The sequence below is a fragment of the Octodon degus genome, unplaced genomic scaffold (assembly GCF_000260255.1).
Source record: "Octodon degus isolate 3935 unplaced genomic scaffold, OctDeg1.0 scaffold00140, whole genome shotgun sequence".
Lineage (NCBI taxonomy): Eukaryota > Metazoa > Chordata > Mammalia > Rodentia > Octodontidae > Octodon > Octodon degus.
Window position 1 is genome coordinate 6230899 of NW_004524716.1, and position 13653 is coordinate 6244551.

Sequence of the window (13653 nt, forward strand, 5' to 3'; positions counted from 1 at the left end):
TCTTTCCCTATAAAATGGGAGAAACTGCACTTGTCTCAGAGTTGTGAAAATAAAATGAGATGCACCGTGTGAAATGTACTCTGGAAATGCTAACACGCTTTTCAAATACAAGTTATTTTTGGTTAAAATATTAGGCCAAAGCTTTGTTTGCTACATTCCTTTCACTTCTGCTGATTCCAGCTACTTAGGGTAAATCTCCTGGCCCTAAAGTCAAATGTCAGAAAAGGTCCCCACTGTGCTCTGTGAGTTGCAAAACAAATCCTTCTCCAAGCGAAAGGATCCATTCTTTATTTCCTCCTCTCTGCATGGAGAGCAACAGTAGCCACAATAGGTGGGAGTGTGAAGTCCCGTGGCTTAGAGATCTGCTGCCACGATGGTGCCGGTGGCTGCACGCCCTGGTGAGTGAGCTGAAAGCCACGGGGTTGCACAGCTCACACGAGTGAAGTGCATGGCATGTCGAGCTGCAGTCAGGCAGAGCTGTTTTAAAAAATAAGTAAAGAAGAACTTAAAATCTGTTTTCCCTATGCTTCCTTATATGTGCTTCACAGTGATCTTTCTGTAGTGATACATGCCAATTTGATAAAAAGATATTGTATTTGTAATCTGAACTGTCCAAAGAGACAGAACCAATATTCTGATAAACAGAACCGGAAATCTCCAGAGACACAGATATATTAGATAATATAGATATATGTGCATATATATTGTGATATATTGTTGTATGCACTATGTAGTAAATGTATGTTATATAATATATAAGAGTATACGTTGTATAATGTATACTATATGACAATATAAATAATATATGTATAGTAGTATTTTATATATTATATTTACATATTGTATATACTTGTATATTATTTCCAATAAGATATATAGTATACATAACACTATATAATAGATAACATATGTGTTTATATATGCTTTATATTTTAGATAATAAAAGATACATACATTATAATCAATAGATCTATACTACATATGATATGTAATTTCTATTTTATGTAATGTGGATTGTACACATTTTTGCCTCTTCCACTGTTTCTATTCACAGTTCTATACATATGAAATATAAGTATATGTATATACAAAAAGACAGAAAAAATAAGGAATTGGCTGACAAGTTCAGGATCTGCAGCTGGTGAAGATGGAGACCCAGGAGCCTTGTTCAGATCTGAACACCCGAGACTCAGGAGAGCTTGTGGTGTAAATTTTAATCTCAGTCTGAGTCCAGTTCAAAGAGGGTAAGGTATAGAGAATAAGCTTTTGTATTCCACCTTTTGTGAATTCTCTTTAGATAGCCTGTTGTTTTATGCTGGCCTTCAGTTGATTGCATGAGGCCCACCCACGCTGGGGAGGACAATCTTCTTTACTCCCTCTGCCAGTTCAAATGTTAAAATCTTCCAGAAGCATCTTCACAGACACTCCCAGAATAATGCTTAACTAAATAACTGGTCACGTTGTTATTTATACATGAAATTAACCATCACAGATGCTGAGGCTTAGAATCATGAAGCATTTAAATGCTACAACCGGGATGTGAATGCAAATTTCATTTTTTCCCCCTTAAAGAAATAATTACTAAGCACAGGGACCAGGGTTCAACCTCACCCGCAGGGCACACTGAGCTGGAGACTAAGTCTGGGCGTGGTAGCACATGACTGTAATCCCAGTGCTGGGGAGGCTGAAAACAGGAAGATCACTATGAGTCTGAGCTGCATAGTGAGATCTTGTACCAAATACATAAAAATTGAATTTAATATAGTATGTACAAAATGAATAATAATATAATATTCTAGACATGAGGACAAGCTTTTGTACTATAGATTCCACTCTTTCCGGTAATGTTAAACCACACCCTACTACCTTCCTGTGATCACAGTTTGTTGGTCAATGGGGAGCTCAGGTGAGAGCAAGTTAGTTACTATATAGATCAGTCCCCTTGCATTTAGGAAACTGGAAGGAGAATCAGCTGTACAGACTAGCAGTTAAAATTTTGGCTCCCCTAAAGCTATGATAAATGGTAAACATATACTACTTTCAGAAACTCATCTATAATACATAAAATCGAGTTTTAGTCAACAAGTAGCATCTCCGTAAAACTAGTCTGAGATTGTTTGTTGTTATTTTTGATCATCAGAAGTTTGGATAAGAAGCTAGATCAATTGAGGAATCTTCCCAGAGGTAGCTCTTACAATTTAAGGAGTGTAGGTAGATGACAAGGACTCTAAAGTTCAGGATGACTAAAATTCAAAAACAAGGATGAAGAGAAGAGGCAAGAAATTATCTGACTATTTTCTCTGCTATCTGTGGAATTTGTTTCACTATACATATAACATAAATGAAATCTAGTAACAATAAGTTGATATGGACATCACATGCTATTACACAATGTATTTTCAAAATACTCTGATTTTTACTATTTTATTATTTATTTATATTTATGTATATGGTTGTTGAAAGGTCTCACTACCCAGTTCAGAGTCATGGTGATCCTCCTGTTTTTCAGCCTTCCCAGGGCTAGGATTATGGGTGTGCACCACTATGCCCTGACTCTGGCTGGCTCAGCCCACCCTGAGCGTGGGGCTGGCATGGCATGAGGTGCCAGGGATTGAACCACAGTCCCTGAGTTTGCCTAAGCTAGCCTAAGCAGATGCTTTAGTCCTCTGAGCTATCTCACTGGCCCCCTGATTTTTACTATTTTAAAAACAATCCAACCATTGTATAGAAGCAGCAGTTTTTTAAATGGTGTCTGTTTGGGTCTCCCAGAAAGTAGAGCCAAAGGCCATGATTTATGCAATACTGACTTATTAGGGCACACAAGTCAAGGAAGCAAGATGAGGAAAAATAAGAGCTAAGCAAGGAAAAGGCACCAATATGTGGATGCATTCATTAGTGAATTGGCTGCTATTATTGGGTTTCATGGTGTAGATCTCTGAGATACTGTACAGCTACATTTCATAACAGTCCATCTGAGAAGAAATGGGAAATATTTTATCCACTGACTCCTTCCATTCACTAGGCCATTGGCCTGTAAGAGTGTGTGGTGTTTGATATATTGCGTCAACTTGAGATGTTGGAAGCTTGATGGATGGGCTTGACAATTCCGCCCCTTGGGGAATAGGGGGCCAGCCTTAGAGTGACTCAGCACAGAAAGGGTACATATAGGGGTTGAGGAAGGCTTCTGCGCACCCTACTTCCTTGGAGGAGTTTGGAGCTTCACAGTCCCACTTCCTGAGAGTGCTCTCAACTTGCAACTACTGTCCCGAGGCTAGAATTTTAGATGAAACTTTAACAAGTTATTCTCTTAATCTACTAGGCCAGCAGCATAGGGGGTAGTAGATGGCTTAAACTGTAGGAAGAATGAATCCTATGATCCTGTGCCTGGTGTCCTATCTTCTGTGTTGTAAAATAAATCCTTTGGTCTTATGAGATGCATGGGTTAACATATTGGTAAATTTGTCATGCTTAAACTCAGTACAAGCATACAGAAGGAAATGAGCCATAATAAAGGATTCATGCAGGGCAGAAAGAGTCCAATGTGTTGACTCAAAACCAAGTGCTCAACTAATCTCTTTCAGAAATAGTACCTGCTGGGGCTGGGGAGATGGCTCAGTGGAATAAGCGCTTCCCTGGCAAGCGCAAGGACTTGAGTTCAATCCCTGGTTCTGCAAAAAAAAAAAAAAAAAAAAAAGGAAATAGTACCTGCTACGGTTTGTGTCTGGATGTTCCCGCTAAGCCTCATGCAGTCATAGGTGGGGCTTTTTCAGAGATGAGTGCATCTAAAGTGTGTGATGCTAGGATTGATTCATGGTGCAATGCTAGGATTAAGGACATTAGGATAAAGGGTGCCCATGCCTCCAACCCAAAGTAGGCTGGATAAGATATAAGGGACAGGGAGGCTTGTCACTTGTTGTTTGTACTTGCTGCTTGGATTCTTTTGCTGCCTTCTTTGTGTCATGAACTGTTTCTCTTCTGTTGTGCCCCTCTACTGTATTATCCTGCCTTGAAGCCAGAAGATTATGGGCTGAAACCTCTACAAAGTTTGAGTCAAAATAAACCTTTTCTCCTTTAGCTTTTGGTGGCAGGTATTTTGTATCAGCAACAAGAAAAAATAACTAAGTTAGTACCATATCTATAGGAGGCAAATAGCTCAATGTTAGTGAGGGGAAGTCTGTGACCACTACCATGGTTACTTTGTTCATGGGTTCATTGTACCAGGACTGGAGTGATTAAATAGAGATGAGGACAATCACAAGGTGAAGCACCTAGTTGTTTGATTATTGAAAGCTTCCTTTGTGGCAAATTCTCACTCAGAATATTAACATGAACACGAAGGTCTATCTGCTTTGTTTCTGTTCTTCAGGCTTTGCCTTCCAATTCTTTAATCTTGTTTCTTTCAACCCCATCCTAACCAGCTAAGCTATTTACCAATACAAAAGAGTATGTGTGAATGTGTATGCATTTTTAATTATGTCTTTCTCTGTTCAAATGAATAAATAAATATACTCTTTATAGGTCTTTCTCCTGAGAGGATTTCCTTCCCCATCACATATTTAGGCCTACTCTGAAGAGTGTATGTCATGGCAGAAGCTCATTTTCAATTAGAGCTTATTTTGACTTATCCATACACTTGGCCTGAATTTTTTCTTCCTCTCAGTTGGAGTTTCATAGAGAAACTCCCATGAGTCCAAAGGTTTGAATCCCTGGAGTAGCATCAGTGCACTATAAGTAGATGACATGGGACTCTGGGCCTGTGATTGATTTATTCATGTATTTTGTGCCTACTTGAGACTGATTTTAAAAGCACAGATTTTATTAGAGAGTTGATTGGTCCTATGTTCACCAAAGCTTTTGAATTCATATGTGCAATAATAACCAAGTCACTTGGTAACTCAAGGCACATACACAATCTCTTAGTGCCCTATGGTCAGGCAGATGGTTTCTTCTAGAGGCTCTAGTATTACATCAGGAACTATTTTCAAATGGAAGTTAGTTCTCTGTTGTGGAACCTTAGGTTCTGTATTTTAATTCCCTAATCAATACCATGTGCATCACAGCTCTCAAAGTTCCTGAGGGGAAAGATGGTGAGAGGATGGAGAAAAAATGTTAAGTGACAATAGACAGAAAGCTGAGGTCAGGTAGAGTCCTCTTTCTGGATGGGAGAAGGAACTGATCAATCACCACAGAATGTTTATTCATACATTTGGAACGTTGGTGTCACATGACGTGTCATTGCCTAGCAACCCATTGCTTGGATTGCCTTGGCACCTGGTGTTCTCTGAACTGGAGTAGCATGTTCCCATGGCTGACTTGGGACACTTTGTTTTGGACATTGGCCTTGCTCAAGCTCCATACATGTGATCAATCCCTGGCTTCAGCTGCTTTCTACAAAGTAAGGCTTTTCAAGAGGAGCAACCTTACCTACTGTGGATATCTCAAATACTTGTCACTTCCTGCTTGCTAAGTGAAGTTAGTAAGATATCATTAATAGTGGACTACAGTGATATTCTGTAGAATTTCGAGCTAATAAAATTCAATGGGGATTATATTGTAATGAGGATAAGGGAAATTAGCATTGCCCTGGCAAAAGACAATGAATGTGTACTACAGTTTCTGTTATAAGCAGGTGACTATTGGACATGATGAGTTGCATGTTACTAATGCAGGTAAGTAGTCTGCCACTGGGACTACTGCAGTGCTCTCTCTCTCAACCCTGTGTAGAACTAGCAGTGTTCTGAGTCATTCAAAACTTTAGTCAGATGACTATTCCCCAGTGTTGTATATTCTACCTTAAAATCCAAAATCTTCTAGAGCAACACCATTTCCTTGAGGTGCAAACTACAGCAAGTTGTCCTTTACACGGCAGGTATTATCCTGTTGTGCCTCAAACTAATGGGCCCCTAGAACTTCACCAACATATGAGACCCTGATGAATCTTACTATGTTTTTCTCTCATTGTTTATGATACGCATCTCACTAGGATATTTTGACTACTTTTCACTTCCTGCTCACTAAATGCAGTTAGTAAGATATTATTAATAGTGGGCTCCAGTGGTATTCTGCAGAATTCAGAGCTAGTAAAGATCCATGAGGATTATAGTGTAATGAGGATAAGGGAAGTTAACATTGCCCTGGAAAAAGACAGTGAATGTGTACTGCAGTTTCTGTTATAAGCAGGTGATTACATTTGATTTCTTAATGATTAGTGTTAAAACTATGCATTTGCCAGCTCAATAGCTGCGTATCAAGTGCCACTTTTTGGTCTATGATTGGCACTACTACTTCTTTAATTTTATAGTAATTCAGCTTAAAATTGCCTTGATTCATCTGTCCCCCAGCCCTACCCCACAAGGGTTCCACAAATAAATGATGATATAATCAGACCACTCACCCTTCCATCTTTTAAGCCTTTAATGGTAGAGCTACCCTCAGTGAATTTCCCTGGACTAGGCTTCTGATTATTATTTTGATCAATGTAAAAGATAAGAAGCTGGTCAATTTCACAGTCTTTCACTCGGTTGTTATGGGCATAGTGATTCTGATTTCACAGGTCATAGAACCAATGTGAGGACTGCCAGCTCTGCCTATCCCAATTATATACTTGGAAACTAGGGATATAACCACAGAATGTGTTTGCAGAGGCAATGGACCTATTGTGGGATGAACTAGGACCAGGATTATATTGTTTACTTGGCCTAAGAGAAATTCTTTCTTTTACTTTAGGACTGTGGCAGCTGTTATGGTTTGTGTCTAGATATCCCCCTAAAGTCTCATATGAACATAGGGCTTTTTCAGAGTGGCTGAACCTAGAGTATGTGCTGCTGGGATTAAAGGTGTGTGATTAGTAAATCAGTCTGTTGATTGGTTTAGCACAGTTCTGACTAGGATTATAAGTATGAGTGCTACACTCACTCTAGGGCAGGTAGCCTGCATACAATATAAGGGGAAGAAGGAGTCTCCCTCCTACCCCCATTGCTTTGCTATATTCTGCCTGCCACGAGTTATTCTCTTCTGCCAAACCACTCTTGTTGGACTCAACTGACTGTGGACTGAAACTTCTATAAATGGTCAGCTAAGTAAACTTTTCCTCCCTTAACTTTGAGTGTTGGGTATTTTGTCTCAGAAACAAGAGAAAAGTAACTATGAAATGACATTCTGGGTCCCTTGGTCAGAACTCATATCAAGCAGTGTCAGATCCACATGGAGCAGTTCATTAAAAACATTAAGATGTGCTTCTGATCATACATTGGCATATAGCCACATGTTTCTATTGAAAATCATCAGAGGAGTATTTAGCATGTATACTTGCAGTGCTGTTGGAGGGCCCATCTTCAAGTCTTATCTGAGAGGGTCCATCCTGGAGTTATATCTTTAATCAGTAGACTCTGGGCCTACCGTATTCAGTTAGGAAAGCAAATGAAGGACCACAATTTTTCATTTTGATGACTGAATGAATTTTACTTCATACACACATATAAATAATGTTCAGGAAAATCACAAATGATTCTAAGAGCACATGATATATTAGCCAATGCTTCATAATGTGCTGGGGTCAGATCAGATCAGTTGATAGTGTGTGTATTCTTCATAACTTGGTGTTTAGTGAAGTCACCTCAGTGGCTTGATAATAGTCACAGTACTAGTATTTATCCTACAGAATTTGTTAAATAAGTATGGATTGTCTTTTTGAGGCTGGTTGTTAGCATCCACATATCACCAACCCTTCAAAGTATCTTAATTTCTACTCTGAACTTGCTGCCCATTACAGTAATTATGTGTACTATTTATCAATTAAATGCAGTTGCCAACATCGACCATTCCTCAAGTTTGCCGAACTCACTGATAGTAGGAATCCCAGTTCCATGTCAGCATCTCCACCAGAAATAGAGAGGAACATTGTCTTTTAGCTTTTCAAAGTGCAGGATGCCTTCATCATCCAAGTCTTCTTCTCTGCTCTAGTGACGAAGCTGTACATTAGGCAGTCTTGGAAGGTATGGAGTTTGTAAAGAGGATCTCAAGTCTGCATCTTGTACAGCAATTAACCACTAAGAAGAATTTATGCAGTGTGTTATTTGTTGAATCTGTACTTCCGATTTGATTTGAAACTGTCTCATTGCTATCTGTTTATCAATAAAATTTTGAAAAAAAAAGAAGGTATGGGTACATGATAGCTTCTCAGATCTCATGTATTACATTTATTTTAATATTCCTGCTCCTTTGATCCTGGTAAGCTCCCCTTCAATACCAACACCAAAGAAGTACCAAATTTTTCACCTAGTCTACTAGGCAACTATCATGTTCAAATTTCATGGAATCATTCAAACAGGCTGATGACAAGCTATAAGCACTCTTGGAATACAGTAGGGGTGAGATTCCCCCATGTCAAAAAATATTTCCTATTTAGCTTTATATTTGGCCAATTCTCTCACACAGACCCATTTCTACATGTTACCTTGGCTTCTGTTAATAAATATATGCAAGTTCTGCAGTTTCTTCAGCATATAATACTTCTTCCCAGACCAAGGTCTGAACCTCCATGCTTTAATTGTGCTAAGATCTTATCCTATCTTGTTTTTCCCTTCTTGGTCGTGTTATGCAATAGGGCAAGATTTTTGAAAAGAACAGTCATTGTCTTCCAAGGCAACTGCCTCAGGTGAAGTCATTACACGGTTCTCAAGCAAAAAGATGATGTTTTCCTCTGGCAAGAGAAAAGGAATTGATTTTTCCAAATTGTAAGATTCAGGGGAGTCTAAAGGCTCTCTCTCCAAGAGGTCTCTGTCCTTGCTCCCATTCTAGATTTCACAATTTCTCTCTTTTCCTATCTAAGCCTTGACTCAAATAAAGAAGGGTAAAAGTTAGAGGTTATGCATATATTCTTGGCAGTTATAGCCCCCCTGAGATTAGATCCTGGGGTTGGTTTTCAGCACTGTGAAAAGTTTCCTAAAGCTTCCATAGAGAGCTCTAGATTTCATATTGTTCCTTGATTTCATAGTTAGTTTTCCTAAACCTATCATTATCTTTTTTTTTTTTTTTGGTGGAACCGGGGATTGAGATCAGGCCCTTGCACTTACAGGGAAGCACTTATTCCACTGAGCCATCTCCCCGGCTTTATCATGATCTTTATATATTTTTATTTTTTTAATTCCTAAATTTTTTATTTTTTGTATTTTCAGGAAGGGTCTACAGGGCATTCAGGATCTCAATACTAGATTGGACTTCTAGTGATCCACCTGTTTACAGCCTCCCAAGAGCGAAGATTACAGACGAACGCTACCACACCGAGTTTCAATCAACATCTCAGTGCGCACCAGGGGCAGGGCCAGCACAACAGGCCCAGGAATTGAACCCCCAGCCCCTGTGCCTGCTTGCAGGCACTTTAATCTACTGAGCTATTTGGCTGGCCCTTTCTATCATTATCTTTAGTCTAGTCTTCCAATGCAGTTAACAAAACCCAATTTATTCTATATAATTATCAACAATACCATATGCTTCAAGTATTATAGCCATATGTTTCAATACCACATTCTATACTTGAACTCATTAATAGGAGGTAGAAGTTTATACTTTTTTTTTCTTACTTCCTCTTTGACCAGGTCTTTATTCAAAATAAGCTGTCCAAGTTTATGGCACTTCTAAGGTCATCTAGAGAGAAAATATTCTCTCAGGCTTTCAGAGTCAAGCAGTGGCCATGACTTATCCACATGGCTGACACTGACAAAAGATCTACAAACTGCTGTACAGGGTTTTAGGGTAAATTCTGAGGGGATTTGACTGACCTTGTCAGATACAAAAGCTACATTTTTTGTTATATAGATCTTGCTTTATCTTGGCCTTAACCATCCAGCAGAAAAGTATAAACATGAGGTATAAAATTTAAGCCATATTAATATGCTACACTATAAAAGGTTCAAGTCAACAACTTCTGACATTGCCATTCCTATAGATAACCCACTACTATTATGGCCTACTTTACTATATTGGATTATTTTGCTGAATTCACACACCTACAATATTTGAATGGCAATGGAATACCCATCTCTGACAAAACTAAACAAAAAAGGGGGATATAAATGAAGGACCATTTTGTATTGAAAAAATATATATCTATCTGTATATACAAATTAATTATGATAGATGTACAGCTACTTTCCCTTAGTTCAATAAGAAGAAAGATTTGTACTAATAGTATTTAGACAAGATATCATGTCTGCATCTTGTACTCTGAATAACTACTATGGAGACAACCGTATGCAATGTATTATTGTAATTGTCCTACTAACCTGTTTTGAAACTGTCTCATTTCTATTTCTTTCTCAATAAAATTAATTTTAAAAAAGAGTAGATAATCAACAACAACAACAAAAAATTTACGGCACTTGTATGGGATAGAGACTTTGAGTTTATGGAGCAGGCTTCTTTTCTTCAGCAGGTTTCTTTTCTGTTGGTTTCTTGGGAGCTGCAGGCATTTTCCCCAAAGGCTTCTTCACAGGCCTCTTGGGACCCATATCTTTCTTTCCTTTCTTCTCTTCCACAGGCTTCTTGCTGGTAACTTCCTTCTCTTCCAGTTTGGCTGCCTGTGCAGCTGCTTTAGTCATATGGATCTTGTGATTCCTGGCTTGGCGAAGAATGGTGTTCCGGCACATGGGCTTTGCATATGGGTCCAGCTTCAGCATGATTCTCAGGTTCCTCAGAGGATTCTTCTTCAGGACTGTATGATGAATCTTCTTGGGTGGTACTAGGAGGGCTTTTTGGATCTCTGGACTTTTCAAGATTCTGCTCAGATTTGTATTGATCATCTTGTGCACAGGCTGGTTATAGTGACTCTTGAGAGTAGCAGCTTCCACCAAGTGCCCTACAGCTCATCTAACTTCCAGAAAGCACTTTCAGTCCAAATGCAGAAACATCCCACATACCCGCCAGGAGCAAGTTTCAAAATATTCAGTTTGCTTACATTGAGCAGAGTAATGTCTGGGATATTTCTGAAGGCCTTGATGATGCCATTGTCTTCATTATAGATGATCCAACGTCCCTTGATTGGATGTGATGGTGGTTTCTCATCTTGCCCTTGCCAGCCCTCATTCACTGAGAGGTATATATCTTTTTGATATCAATCCAGGCCTAAAATTTCTTCAGAAGCAAAACTGCCTCCTTAGCCTTCTTGTATCCTTCAACTCTATCTTCCACCACCAAAGGAAGTTCAAGAACTTCCTCAATTCAATGACCTTTAGATATGACCAGCACTGGCAAGGCCGAGGCAGCCAAGGCTGAGCAGATGACATACCGCTCCTGGGTTGTGTTCACTCTGTGGTGCCAGTGGTGCCAGGTTTTGGTTGGGGCAAACATGCAGCCTCCCCAACACATATTGCCAAAGGCACCCTGGCCAGATTGGTGAGTCCCACCGCCATGAACTCTGGGAAATCGAGCCACAGCTCTGCCAGTTCCCCAAGGCTCGGCATTGTTCTGACGACCTGCTAATTTGCTGACAGCATACAGCTATCGGTTGTTTTTCTGCAAGTTTGTATGAACAAAATTCACAATATCTGGTTGAATGGGGGCCTTAAACACAGCAGGCAAGGTGGCATTTTTGCCAGATGACTCCTCCTTTTTAGAGTACACAGATATCAGGGAACAAGCACAAGCATGATGGGGGCAGGAGAAGACCATGCTCCTCCCAACCTGGTGGCTCCCCCAGGAAAAAGAGAAGTTTATAATTTTTATACCACTATATACTACAAATCATCACTACCTTGCTCAATAATAGTAGCAGGATCCTTACTGCCACCAGATTCTGTGTAATCCATCTCCAAAACTCTAGGTTGACAATGATCCTGTGAATCTTCAGCAAGTTGTTGAAACTAGCAGTTGATTGATAGATTCTCACCCTGACTAACTGTAAATACTGATCCCTGTGAACTCAGCAACTGCGCTGAATAGCGATGTGTAATACTAGAGTCATGCTTGGAATGCCTGTCATTCTAGTCTTCTAAGTACGTACTATTTGTCATGTCGTATCAATTACTACTATACTGTTTCTCAAGTTAATATTTGTTTTAAAAAAGGGTAATAAATGAAAACAAGAGATAAGAAACAAAAATGTCACAGGACTGTCCTGCTACAATGCTGCATATGGTTAGATTTCTAAATTTCTGTGTAAAAAATTGTAATTGTTTATTCCACTTTTTTAAAATGTTTATCTACTTTTTTCTATTTTTTCTTCACATCTGTAGGAATTTAAGGTTTAAAATACCAATACTTGATGGAAACTACCTATTCCATGCTATGTCTAAGATGTTTCGTATTCAGACAGATGGTGAGGTTAAGCTCAACTGCCTATGTTTTAGGGTAATAATATTATTAAGCTTCTCTTCTGGAGGGTTAACAACTTAAGTTTGTAGCCCAAAAATTAGAGAAAAAGAAGGGCTACAAGAATAGCCAACATTTTGGACCTAGCCTTTCAAGTTCAGTGAGGACTCTGGACATAAGAGAACCTGTACTGTAACATCCTGTAACTCAGTGATGTCCCGAATTTTCTGATCAAGGAGATTATGGGGCCACAGAGGAAAGTGATTGACAATGTAGAGTGTGCCTAAGGAGAGTCACATGGAGAGAAAAAATTCTCTCAGGCTTTCACAGAGAGCAAATTGGTCAAGCTATGGCCGTGTCTCATCCACATGGCTGATGCTTTCAAAGAATCTACAAACTGCAGCACAGGGTTTCAGGATAAATCCTGAGGGGATTTGACTGACCTTGTCAGATACAAAAACTACAGTTTTTGTTATATAGGTCTTGCTTTATCTTGGTCTTAACCATCCATCAGAAAAGTATAAAAACGAAGTATATAAAGTAAAGCCATATTAATAAGCTGAGCTGTAAAGGGCTCAAATCACCAACTTCTGACATTGCCAGTCCTATGGATAATCCACTACTTCTATGGACTATTGGAGTATATTGGATTATTTTGCTGAATTCATGCACCTACAATATTTAAAGGGAAATGGAATACACATCTCTGACAAAAGTAAACAAAAAAGGGGTTACAAATGAAGGACCATTTTGTATCTGTATATACAAAATAGTTAGGATAGATATACAGCTACTTTCTTTTTATTTAATGAGAAGAAAGATTTGTACTAATATTGTTTAGGCAGGATATCATGTCTGCATCTTGTACTATGAATAACCATTATGAAGACAACAATATGCAATGTATTAATTATTGAAACTGTCCTATTAATCAGTTTTGAAACTGTCCCATTGCTATTTGTTTCTCAATAAAATTTAAAAGAAATTCTAGGTTGAAAGTCTCCTGGCTAGGCCACTCCTGCTACCAACTGTCTTAGCGTGAGTTCCTCCGAGAGCAGAAACTTATAAAAAGATTTATTTGCTTTAATTTATCAGGGAGTACCATCCCCAGTAGAAAGAAAGATCAAAGGGATGAGGCAGAGAAGAATGCAGAATTACTATTGATATAGGGGAATGAAACTCCCAACCTGAAAGGTACCTGGGATGAGTTTGTGTTCTCTAAAATTGAAGGATAAATTTTAGGAACAAACGGAGGTTAAGAGAAGAATATTTATTGGGGAAACAAAGCTTCTGTCTGAGAGGGACAGAAAAGGGAGATCCAAGTGGGTTACCCAGGAAGCTGTCTCT

The 13653-nt window shown here is 39.0% G+C and overlaps 1 pseudogene; it reads right to left on the reverse strand.

The window, feature by feature from the left end:
- Positions 1 to 354: 354 nt before the first annotated feature.
- On the reverse strand, positions 355 to 11667 carry LOC101591046 (annotated as a pseudogene).
- Between the last annotated feature and the right edge of the window lie 1986 nt (positions 11668 to 13653).